Below are 10,896 nucleotides of genomic sequence, written 5' to 3' on the forward strand. Positions count from 1 at the left end.
TTCTCACTCAACATTCTGGTACTAAGACTCATCCATGCTCACTCATTTTCACTATTTCGTCAACAGGGTTGTATTAAACATTCTTTTACGTTTCATGATGCTCATGTACAAGAGCTTCTCTAGAGAATATACTAGGAGTCGAACTGCTCTGTCATAGGATATAAAACGTACAGCTTTACAAAATGATGTCAAGTTGTTTTCCAATGTACCAATTTATATTCTTACTGGTCGTGCGTGTGAGTTTCTCTCATCTACATCATTTCCGAAACTCAGATTGGCAAACTTCTTAATTTTTCCAATCTGCTGGGTATAAAATGATTTCTAGTTGAGAGCTAGACTTCCCTGATTAGTGATGAGGTTGAGCGTGATTATTTACCATCTGTGTTTCCTCTGTGTGAAAAGTCCGCTCAAGCGTTTTGCCTGTTCTTATACTGGGTTGTCTTGTCTTTGCTGTACAAGAGTTCTTGCTAACTCTGGATGTTAATCTTTTGTCAGTTATATGTGTTGCAGTTGTATCCCAGATTGCGGCTTGATTCTTCCCTTTCTTTATGATGTCCTTTAATAAACAGAAATTTTTTAACATTAATGTAGTCAAATTTAATATTTTCCTTTATGTCTTAGTTAAGAAATCCTTGTCTATCCCAAGGTAATAAAGATATTGTCCTCCATTTTCTTCTAAAAATTTTTTTTCTTTTTTGAGACAGGATCTTGCTCTGTCACCCAGGCCAGAGTGCAGTGACACAATCACAGCTCACTGCAGCCCTGACCTCCGGGGCTCAAGCAATCCTCCCACCCCAGCCTCTCATGTAGCTGTGACTACAGGCACACATCAGCTGGCTAATTATTTTTTTTTTTTTTTTGTAGAGACAGTCTCTCACATTGTTGCCCAGGCTGAAAGTTTTAAAATATTTATTTTCACACTTAAACCCTTAATCCATTGGGGATCTATATTGACATATAGTGTGAAATCGACATACAATTTCATATTTTTCTAAGTGGATAGACAATTGCCCCAGCACCACTTACTGAACAGTTCCTTCTCCACCACTGATCTGCATTGTCCTCTCCACCATAAATCAAATTTCCGAAGATTGACAGGTCCATTTCTAGGCTCATTAATCTGTTCCATTAGTCAACTTTCTATCCCTGCACTACAACATATTGTCTTAATTAGCAAAGTTTCATCCTAAGTCTTGATAGGGGAACCATTCCCATCTTTTTCTTCTTCTAGATTGTCTTGGTTATTTCTATTTGTTCCACCTAAATCTTAGAATTGTCAAGTTTCCTGAAAATACAAATGAGATTTGTATTCATACTGTTTTGAATTTGAGGACAACTGACATTTTTTGTTACATGATTCTTCCTATCTATTAATATGGCATATTTCTAGCTTACCTTTTAAGTGTTTTTAAATGAACCATATTATTTTCTTCATTATTTGGCAATTTTTCTTAGATTTATTACTTGGTTCCTTAGAATTTCTGTTGTGTGTATATATAAAAACACACACACACACACAGAGTGTATATACAGCTTTATTGATGTACAATTCATATACCATACAATTCACCCATTTAGTGTGCAATTCAATGGCATTTAGTGTATTCACTAGTTAATGGCCTTAACTAGAGAGTAGATGTCCTTTTGGGAGCCTTCTTTGGTGGTGACCAGAAATGACAGGACAGGATGATGAGCTACTCCTGGACAAGAATGCTGATGAATGTGTTCGTCCTCGCACTGCACAGCTATTTCTCCTAGGCCTGGGTAGTGGAGTTCTTCCTGGAGATTTCTGCCTTCTAGATAGGATCTTGATTGGGATCTCTGGCACCATCTAAGTTGAAGATGAGAAAGTGAGCGAGATGTGTGAGGGATCTTGATTTGGAATGTGACTGAGATCTTGGTGGGGGTATTTTCCTTTTTCTTTTTTGAGAATTTTTTTCATTTAATCTTCTCCTAGCTGTGGCTCCATGTTCTTGAGCTCAAAACAGCTCTACTACTCATTGACTGATCTTTAAACACATACCTCTATGAAGGAAGTTCCCTATTTGAAATCCTCCTGCCAAGTACAAACCATTTCTTTTCTTTTTTTTTTTTTTTATTTGAGACAGACTCTCACTCTGGTACCCAGGCTGGAGTGTAGTGGCACGATCTCGGCTCACCACAACCTCTGCCTCCTGAATTCAAGCAATTCTCCTGCCTCAGCCTCCCGAGTAGCTGAGATTACAGGCATGTGCCACCACACCCGGCTAATTTTTGTATTTTTAGTAGAGATGGGGTTTCACCATGTTGGCCAGGCTGGTCTCAAACTCCTGACCTCAGGTGATCCGCCCACCTCGGTCTCCCAAAGTGCTGGGATTACAGGCGTGAGCCACCCTGCCTGGCCTCAAACCATTTCCCTTTAAATTAATTTAAATTAAATTGCTGTAGAGAGGCAGATGACATTACTGAGCCAGAGAGACTTACATTCAGATCCAGCCTTGCCATTTTCTTTGTGATCCTTTGCAAGATTAACAGAGTGTCAGGTGCAACTCTTCCAGTTGTCTCAGAGTTTTGTCTAAAAGTCCACAGCAGAACAAGCATTCTGTGTCCCATGAGCCATCTGGAAGATGGAAACCACCTCCAGGATGCCTAAGAGACCTTAAAGCTTGGGTTCGCATGCTCAGGCGGGCAGGGAGAGGACGCCATGTTCCACTCTCTGTAAGTCAAGTGGGGGAAGGAAGAGGAAGAAGGAAGGGAAGGAAGGGGAAGAAGGAAGGGAAGGAAGCTCAAGTGGTGTCCAGGAGTTAGAACGTGACTCCTGGGGAGGCACCAGGGGACCAGGCTGTGTAGGTGAGAAGAAGCCTGTCTGTGGTCACCCAGGAAAACCATGGAACCTGTAACATCCCCTGATGGGAAAGAAGGGAGTGGGTTTGAAGTGACAGGGGAGGTGAAAAAAATGTCACTTTCTCCTTGCTCACTACTAAACTCAGGACTTGCAATAAGCCTATCACATTTATTACTCAAAATCCACTGAGACTCAGTTTCCTCATCTGTAAAGTGGAAGTAAGAATAGTAGCCATCCCACAGGGCTTCTGAGGATTTGAGATAATAATGAACTTAGCACGCAGAAGACACTCAGTTGTATTTCTATGTAGTTCTATGTAGTTTTTTCCCTTCAAAATTGGAGTACTGTATTGTAGAAAGTTTTATTACTGGATTAAACCATAAGAAATTGTTAATATTCAGCCATTTTGTCATATGGAAACGGCAATTTCATATGTTTTGACATAATGTATCAGGTGTGTTTTTCATATTATCTTCGAAAACATTTTTAATGACTGCATCTTGTTCTATCATATGAATAAACTCCGATTTACTCAGTTCTATTCTCTGTTCTATACATTTAGGTTGTTCTAAATTTTTATTGTTTTCTACAGGTTTCTAACTAGAACATATGTCATTTAATGAGATCTAAAATAACGTGTTGTGTATTCATCATAGAATTTTCCGGAAGTGCTAATGAATATTTTCTTTCTAATCCACATGGCCCCTATCAGTCTGCCCTCTCCCCTGTTGGCCCTGGCCCACCACCGTGCAGAGCACTGGACTGCCCTTCCCTCTGCTTCTCTCCAACTTCATTGAGTCTTTCCTGAGAACTATGGGAAGTGGGGCTGGAGGAACCCAAGGCTTTGGGTGTAGCCATAAAAGAATCTTGCCAAAGCTCTTGTTGCAAGTACATTGATGTGGCGTAATCACTGAGGTGCACTCAAACTCCATGTTTCTTCTTCTTCTGTTTTCCACTCTGCCTTATAACCTAGACAGTGAGGGGAGGGTTATTCATAACCTCGGAATGAGAGCAAGCCCACGCCCTTTCTCACCACTGCTAAATATACAGATCTCTACGGTTACTTGAAACCATTCATCTTCAGTTCAAACTTGAAATGTTTGGTCCAATATATTAATGAATACTTCACTCACCTCACTTCCCTCTGCCCTCCTCTATTAAGCTAAGGCTGGCAGGTGGGTGGCCTGCTTTGCGGGGAAGATGTGCTGTTTTTCTCCCTTCCTGCCCACGTCCACAATGGCTGAAAGCCATTTCTGAAGGCTACATGGCAAATCCAGAGGGTGCGACAAGGAAGGAATAGAGATCAGGGAGAGAAAGCTCCTACTTGTGTCTTGGTGGTGGCCAAGCTCTCTGGGCTGGGCAGATGCTTCTGGCAGATTCTTTCCCTCTTAGGCTTTTTTTTCTTCCTGCTGAGCCACCTACCCCCCACACCCCTTCAGGGTGGCTCTCCTTCACCCAGTCACTCTAGAATTCCCTCTTAATTTTGGAATCCCCTACAATTCTGAGCAGTCCTCATCCTAGAAGGCCACCCTCTTGGACAAAATCTCTTTTCAGTGACCCCAGGCCTTCCTCTCACCCAGATTCTACATCCAGTGCTCAGGATCCAGACTGTAGACCATCCAGGCCAGCAGAGGGGAGGGTAGTGCTTCCCAGGCACTGCCCAGACCGGCTGCTCTCCCTCCACCTTCATGCCCACCCCACCCCGCTCCTCTCCCCTGACCCTTCAGATCTTGCTAGGTAGGCCAGGCAGCAGGACGCTGAGCAACCCACTCAGCACATTACGCAGGGGCAGTGGGGGGCTCACAGCACAGCATTTTCCAACATATCCTCTCTCCCTCCATACCGTCAAGCTACTTTACATCTTCCCTTATATGGAAGATCCCTCATATCTTCTCTAACCAGTTCTCAAACCCATTCACACTTTCCCATGCACAATCATACCATGTTTGGGTGGTCTGCCTTTCATTTCGTCTTCTGCTGGCTGTGGCTCCACCTCCTGAGCTCTAAACAGCTCTGCCACCCACTCACTCACTCACTCACTCACTCACTCACTCACTCACTCATCTCTAACCACATAAATCTATGGAGGAAGCCCCTTATTTGAAATAATCCTTCTGCCAACTAAATAAATCTCTTCAATTGCAAACCATTTCCATTTAAGTTCATTGCGCTTTGTATTAGAATTCTCCAGCTTTACGGTTTTTTTTGAGCAGTAGCAGGGGAAAGTTGTCTGCCTGTAGACAACTTTACAGGCAGAGGGATTAATTACTTCTGTTGTACTTTCCTTTTTATTAAATTATTGTAATTGCAGCAATACTTTTCCTTCCTAAGATCTTCGAGTGTATTAAAGTGTCCGTGACGCATGAACTGAGGGTAGCAGTGAAGTTCAAGAAAGAAAGCCACAGGGAAGACAGCTGCCACTGGGATGGGACAGAAGCCGAGTCAGGGGTCAGAAAGGCTATCATTTCTAGGCTGGGCGCAGTGACTCACGCCTGTAATCCCAGCACTTTGGGAGGCCAAGGGGGCCAGATCATGAGGTCAGGAGATGGAGACCATCCTGGCTAACACGGTGAAACCCCATCTCCACTAAAAATACAAAAAATTAGCCGGGCGTGGTGGCGGGCACATGTAGTCCCAGCTACTTGGGAGGCTGAGGCAGGAGAATGGTGTGAACCCGGGAGGCAGAGCTTGCAGTGAGCCAAGATTGTGCCACTGTACTCCAGCCTGGGTGACAGAGCGAGACTCCGTCTCAAAAAAAAAAAAAAAGAAAGAAAGAAAGGTCAACATTTCCAAAGGCTACGGAGAGCACAGAGGACAGAGGGAGTGAGGAATCAGAGGCCAGGTAGGGAAGGAAGGACACGCAGCTGAAGGAGGCAAGCCCATCTATTTCCAGTCACTCACCTGTGGCTGACTGAGTCCTCCAGGGAGCCACACCACTGTCACTGGCACTTCTTAGAGAGGTGGGGTCTGTGCTCCCAGGCAAATGACAATCAAGCATGAATGTAGAATAAATTTATTTTCAAACATTCAAGTACTCACAAAATTTACTTCCCATAACCCTTTCTCAAGAACTTACTTGAGGATGAGCTCCAGCAAAATAAGGAAATAATCTAAGAGGAAGACGTGAGATCTAGGAAACAAACAGTAGAATCTACCCAAAAAAAGTAACGTCACAGAATGAGAGCTGTGCATCGGTCCTGGAACAGAAAGACAGAAAGCTCCAGAGAGCCAGGTTCAGGGAAAAGCATGGGCGCGGTTGGGGTCAGGGTAAGGATTGAAGAATATACTATCCTTGAGAGTTTGGGACATTTCATTACAGGACTTTCCATAATGTTTCTTCAATCATGTTTATGTACTACTTTATACAAATTATAATTGTCTTAATAAAAAAACACTACTGGTGTCACTTAACAGTCCAGATGCAGCCACTGAGTCAACAGAGAAATGCTTTGTATTTGGGAGCCTTGTTAATGATACTTGCAACGCGGGTTAGGGTTAGACTAATTAGACTGATGATGCAATGATCTAAATTGGCTAGTAAGATAGAAAGAGGCCAGGCGCATGGTTCACACCTGTAATCCCAGCACTTTGGGAGGTCGAGGCAGGCGGATCACCTGAGGTCGGGAGTTCCAGACTGGCCTGACCAACGTGGAGAAACCCCGTTTCTATTTTAAAAACACAAAAAATTAGCCTGGCGTGGTGGCACATGCCTAATCCCAGCTACTCTGGAGGCTGATGTAGGAGAATCACTTGAACTCGGGAGGCAGAGGTTGTGGTGAGCCGAGATCATGCCACTGCACTCCAGCCTGGGCAACAAGAGCGACACACTGTTTGAAAGACAAAAAGAAACAGCTTGCAAGCAGGAGACAGACTTTTAAATAAAAATTTAATACCTGTATTTTAAGCTTTAATTAGCATATATATTGAGGTCGTTATAGCAAAGAAAATATTTATGGTCTGGTTATGACACAGAGCTTTGAACCAAGAGGCATCCAAGGTTCTACTCCAAGCTCTGTCAGGTTAATTTATTGTGTAACCTGGAAAAATGCCTGACTGCTCTGTCCTCCAGTTTCAACATTTCTAAAACAGGATTCTTTTATTTAGCCTATGTATTGACTGTCTGCTAGTAGACAGTGTGCTGGACCCTGGGATTGCAACAGAGAACCCCGCTGAGCCATATTCTAACAGAATGGGCAGACAAAAAGTAAATGTGAGCGTCTATTATAATACACCAGAAGGGGGTGAGTGCCATGCAGAAAAGTAAAGCATAAGAGAGTTAAGTAGTAAGGAATGTTGGGGCAGAGGATGACGTTTTAAATTAGAAAGTCAGGAAGGCTGCGTTGAGTCAGAAACATCTGAGTAGACTTGATGGAAATGAGAACAAGACTCACCTATACCTGGGTGACGAATATTCCAGGAAGAGGAAATACAACATACAAGTGTTATGACATGGAAGGAAACTTGCCTGGTACATTAGAGGGGCAGCAAGGAAGCCTGGGGGCTGAAGCACAGCCTGTGAGGGGAGAGTAGGAGGTGATGAAGTCAGATATGTGACGGGGACCAGGTCATAGGGCCTGTGAGGCCATTGTAAAGACCTTGGCTTTCACTCCAATGTTGATGCATTGGGGAATTTTAAGCAAAAGAGACATATGACCTGAATTCCATTTTAAAAGGATAACTCTGGCTGCTGTGTGGAGAATGGGCTCTGGGAGACAAGAGAAGCAGCAGAGAAACCAGGTATGAAGCTTCTGCAACAGTCCTGATGTTATGGGTTGAATGTGCCCCTACCCACTCAAATTGATATATTGAAGTTTTAACCCCCACTATCTCAGAAAGTGACTTATTTGGACTTATTTAGTCTTTACAGAGGTTTTAAGACGAGGTCATTAGGGTGGGCCTAATCCACTATGACTGATGTCCTTATAAAATGAGGAAATCTGAACAACAGATACATACATAACATGATATAAGCAGACACATGGAGGGGACAGCCATCTACAAGCCAGAGAAAAACCTGGAATAAATCCTGCCCTCAGAAGGAACCAACCCTACCAACACCTTAATTTTGGTCTCCAGAATTTCTGGTTTTCAGAATTGTGAGAAAGTAAATTTCCGTTAAGATACCCAGTTTGTAGTAGTTTCTATGGCAGCCCTAGCAAACTGATAAACCAGGTAAGATATAATAGTGGCTTGGATGGAAGTAGCAGTGGAAGTGATTAGATCCTGGATATATTTTGCAAGAAGACTCAATGGGATTTCCTGACAGATTAGAAAGGATTTGTGAGGGAAATGGAGTAGACTTCAGGGTTTGGGCATGAATAACTAAAAGAATGAATTGCTACAGACAGAGATGCGGAAAGCTGAGGCTGGACTGGGTTTAGAGGTAGGCATGGGTGGAAAGCCCAGGAATTCAGTTTTGGATATGTTATTAGAGATTGAATCAGGGATGATTATGAGACAATTAATTGTGAGAATCAAATGAATTCAGCACATATTTGTTATATGTTTATTATGTGCAATGCACTGTGGCAGTTTTATGTAGTATTTTTTAAACGCTTAAAAGTCTCTGTTTTATAGAAGCACAGGCGACAAATTGTACGATGTTCCACCTCAAAATGGCGAAAACACTAAAATTAAGAAGTGGCAGAGGCTATGCATGGGTTGGCCATAAAGTAATCAGTTTCTTTAATGGATTGTTAATTTCCTCTACAGATAATTTCACAGCTGTAAGTTAGCAACATGATAATGACAAGTCATTACAGTTAATACTCTGAGGTATTCATTCAGAGTCATATGCTCTAGTATGACTGGTTTTCTCAGTCTTGATTCTATAAAGATATGTATGCTTTGTGGGCTCAAGAATCGGAAAGATCTAAATCCAAATTCTGGCTCTGACCCGAGCTCTTCGAACATGGCAAGATACTCTCCAAGTCTTGGTTCCTTTATCCATAAAATGGTGATAAATATACCTCACAGGTTTGTTGTGAGGAGTAATTAAGCGACACATATAAAGTGCTTACTCTAGTGATCAGTTCATAGCAAGTACTCAAACTATTACTATTCGTTTCTCGTGCTACAGGAATTCAGGTTGAGGTGAACCACTATCACTATACGGTCACAAAGTAATATAATGCGACAAAGAACCCCTAGGCTAGGACTTAAAGCAGAAGAGATATTTGCACCGGCAGCAGAGACCAATTCTTCTCAAGTTTTAAGGTGAATTTAAATTATCCAGGGATCTTATTGAAAAGCAGATTCTCAGGAGGTCTGGGGGTGGGCCCTGAGATTCTGCATTCTCAACAAGCTCCCAGGTGATGTCCGTGCTGCTGCTTGACCCACACTTTGAATACAAAGGGCCTAGATCACTGGCAAGTAGAATGATGTAAGCCAGGCCTAAGGGTGTAGATATACAGTATGTTGAATGGCAGGTACAGGCAGTCTGGCAGAAGTAAAGTTAACAGAAAATATGATGAAAAAGTTTGGAAAGTAGGATGAAGCAGGATGTGAAAGGCTTGTTGATTTTATACTTCACTGTGTAGTAGAGAGCTGTGAGCGGGAGAACAATGGCTTGGTGGAGGTCAGGCAGAGTGGCCCACACCTGTAATCCCAACAATTTGGGAAGCTGAGGCAGGAGGATTGCTTGACTCCGGGAGTTCGAGAACAGCCTGGCCAACATAGTGAGACCCGGTCTCTACAAAATATGCTGAAAAATTAGTCAGGTGTGGTGGCACACACTTGTAGTCCCAGCTACTTGGGAGACGGAGGTGGGAGGACTGCTCAAGCCCAGGAGTGCAAGGCTGCAGTGAGCTGTGATCGTGCCTGTGCACTCCAGCCTGGACGACAGAGCAAGAACGTGTCTCTAAAAAGAGAAAATAATAATGTGGTGAAGACAGCACCTTCATACACTCTGGTATTTATCTGTACAACACATCTGAGCAAAAAGGGGCTGAAGATGAAGAAGTCCAAGAAGACTGCTTCAGTCAGGGTCCTTTCATCTGCAGAAAGTGAAATCCCTTCAAACCAGTCTGAATAACAGGAAGTGGGGAAGTGGTTACTGCAAGGCCACAGGGCTCAGAAGGTGCAGAGGTGGATTCAGATCGAGGCCACCTCTCTCTCACAGAATCTCTAGGGACTTATCTTCTTTCCACACATCTGCTCGCCCACCTTTGTCCTGCAGCAGGCTTTCCTTTAACTTCCTCTCCATATGGCCCAGAGTAGCCCATGGATTTTTTATTTACTGTCCACGACTCACTGAAAACTGTTGTCTGTCTTTTAATTCATACAGGAAAATCCAAACAAGTCACACAGTGCATAGATAGGTCATTGTGAACAGGCAACTCTTCCCTGTGAGGAAGCATCAGAGGGAGGACAAGATCATGCAACTCAGTAGAAGCAATGTGCCAGGGCGGATTAAAAAGGATGTGGGCAGGTACCCCAATATATGTATGTTTAATGGGAAAAAATGTTCTGGTTTATCCTTAAAAAAAAAAAAAAAAAAAGGCATCTCCTTATTCCTCCTCATCCAGACTTCTCCAAATCAGCCTCCACTATCTCCACTTTCTGAACTCACATTTGCTCACCCCACTGCAGTCTGGCTTCTGCCCCAATAGTGCCCTAAGTCTGCTCTATCAAAAGTCACCTGTGATTTCACAAGTCACTAAATACCAAAAACAGTAATGCCAGTGTCTCTGTGGCTCCAATTCTGCCTTGTGTCAACTTGTACAGGGAATCTAGTTTCTCCACCAATATGCCCAAACAAATCCAATCACATCAAATATATCATTGTTTGAATGAGGTAGTAAAAAGGTGAGATTACACAATGAACGTAATTTCATTTGACAAATTCCTTCCTCCGACAATTGCCTTTACTCAGTTTGCTCCTCTCCATATTCACCAAGGACAGCTCCTAGCCCCTCTTTGAAAGCTGGAAGCCAGCTGATCCCCAGAAGCAAGGCTCAGTATTCCCCAACTTGAATGGCGATCTCACAAGAGAGAGTTCTCATCCCATACTCCTATCAGTGGAGAAAGTGTCACCTCGCAGTTTCTTCCCGCACCATCTGCCAGATGTGCGC

The 10,896-nt window shown here is 43.2% G+C and overlaps 1 long non-coding RNA gene across 1 annotated transcript; it reads right to left on the bottom strand.

The window, feature by feature from the left end:
* Positions 1–844: 844 nt before the first annotated feature.
* LOC117097567 lies at positions 845–4,497 on the bottom strand. The gene is made up of 2 exons (XR_004442992.1): positions 2,464–4,497; positions 845–1,831 (listed from the first exon to the last, which is right to left on the bottom strand). It is a non-coding gene; the product is annotated as an uncharacterized LOC117097567 (long non-coding RNA).
* Positions 4,498–10,896: the final 6,399 nt, after the last annotated feature.

Source organism: Trachypithecus francoisi, unplaced genomic scaffold (genome assembly GCF_009764315.1).
Source record: "Trachypithecus francoisi isolate TF-2019V2 unplaced genomic scaffold, Tfra_2.0 Contig01461, whole genome shotgun sequence".
Taxonomy (NCBI): domain Eukaryota; kingdom Metazoa; phylum Chordata; class Mammalia; order Primates; family Cercopithecidae; genus Trachypithecus; species Trachypithecus francoisi.